The sequence below is a fragment of the Prionailurus bengalensis genome, chromosome C2, assembly GCF_016509475.1.
Source record: "Prionailurus bengalensis isolate Pbe53 chromosome C2, Fcat_Pben_1.1_paternal_pri, whole genome shotgun sequence".
In the NCBI taxonomy this organism is placed as follows: Eukaryota; Metazoa; Chordata; class Mammalia; order Carnivora; family Felidae; genus Prionailurus; species Prionailurus bengalensis.
The window spans coordinates 115,933,966-115,935,950 of NC_057350.1; the positions used below are offsets into that span (position 1 = coordinate 115,933,966).

Below are 1,985 nucleotides of genomic sequence, written 5' to 3' on the forward strand. Positions count from 1 at the left end.
ATTTCAAGTTTGTTAAAAGCTAATTAAAAACTCTTGATTAAAAACCTGAATAAACTGGGGCGCCTGGGTGGCACAGTCGGTTAAGCGTCCGACTTCAGCCAGGTCACGATCTCGCGGTCCCTGAGTTCGAGCCCCGCATCGGGCTCTGGGCTGATGGCTCAGAGCCTGGAGCCTGTTTCCGATTCTGTGTCTCCCTCTCTCTCTGCCCCTCCCCCGTTCATGCTCTGTCTCTCTCTGTCCCAAAAATAAATAAAAAACGTTGGAAAAAATTAAAAAAAAAAAACCTGAATAAACTAAGTTTTAGGTGATCTTTCAATAATAAAGGGATTCTTGGGGTAAAACATTGAGAACTACACTATTTAGTACTTAGAAAAAAAAAAATTAAGAGGCGCCCAAAAGGGATTGTGGGAGAAAGCTCTTTTTCTTTCCATCTGGCAGCAGCCATTTCACTCAAAGGTCAACCAAGATGGGCGCTTACACGTACATCCTGGAGCTATGGAGAAAGACACAGTCTGATGTAATGCGCTTTATTCTCAGTACTGCCAGTTACTCTGTGCTTTACAGGGTACCCCATTCAGCCCGGCATGCTAAAGCCCCCAGACTGGGATACAATGCCAAGCAAGGTTATGTCATGTATCGGATTCACGTGCACTGCGGTGACTACAAATGCCCAGTTCCTAAAGGTGCAACCTATGGCAAGCCTGTCCATCATGGTGTTAACCAGCTAAAGTTTGCCCTGAGTCTTCACTCTTGCCTAGGAATAAGCTGGATGCCACCATGGGGCTCTGAGAGTCCTGAATTTTTACTGGATTGGTGAAGATCCCACGTACGAATTCTTTGAGGTTATCCCCATTGATCCATTACATGAAGCTGTCAGAAGAAATCCCAACACTCACTGGATCAGCAAACTAGCTCTCAAACACAGGGAGATTCAAGAATTGACCTGTAGGCCCCAAGAGGCGTGGCCTTGGAAAGGGTCACAAGTTCCACATGAGGCAGCTTGGAGAAGACGCAGTACCCTCCAGCTCCACTGTTACTGCTAATGTAAGTAAATTAAAATTCTTAACCTAATAAACAATTTATGACAGTCAATATTTTTTAAAATATGTTTGCCACTTCTTTCCTAAATTCAAAATTTTCTTTCAAATAAAGGGTAATTTTAAACAAGGTTATAGTGATTTCTCTCTTACCAGAGTATCTGAAAAAACACATCTTAGAACACCAGGCTAGCTTTGTTTCGCATTGTTTCAAGAAAAAGAAATCTGTATTAATGTTACGGGTAAAAATGTGTCTTGTCCTCTTAATTATCTTTTTTTTTCACAAATTTATAATGTAGCCAACTGTTGTTTCCTGATAAGCTCAATTTTCTGAATATTTACAGCCATCTGTGTTGACTTAGTATGGGGGTATATCTGACTTTAATCTCTTTGACCCAACACCTTCTAAAAATATTTGAGAAATGGAAATTTCATTTGTAAATATTACAAAGTTAGCAGTTCAAGCATGATATTAATATATTCTCATCCTAAAGTTTCATCTGTCTATGAACTTGAGTCTCTTGGAATTTCTAATTCTATTAGGTCAGGAGATTAAATTCCTCCAAATATGTATTCAAATGCTCTTTTTTTCTTCAAATCTGAGAAATGTGTTTGACATTTTGCAGGTTTTTTTAACTTTCTAAACGATGGCAAGTTAACCTTAATTTTGGATTAGCCTATGTATGGTTGTAGGATGCAGCGGTTTGGTGAATTGTGATGATGACTAAAAACTGATTTGCTAATACTATATAGTTTCCCACATTAAAAAAGTATTTTTCATAATATCTAAAGTGTATTTAGAGTTGAGGTTTTGTTTTTTTAATTTTCCAGCCATAAAGGAGGCAGAAAAATTTTCACAAATCCTTGCAGTATTCATTAAAATAAGAATTTTCACCATGGCCATGACAAGAACCCTAAATAATTCCATGGCCCAGAGTTGTGCTTTCC

At 38.6% G+C, this 1,985-nt stretch overlaps 1 pseudogene; it reads left to right on the forward strand.

The window, feature by feature from the left end:
- The first annotated feature begins 283 nt into the window (after positions 1-283).
- LOC122492404 lies at positions 284-1,540 on the forward strand (annotated as a pseudogene).
- Positions 1,541-1,985: the final 445 nt, after the last annotated feature.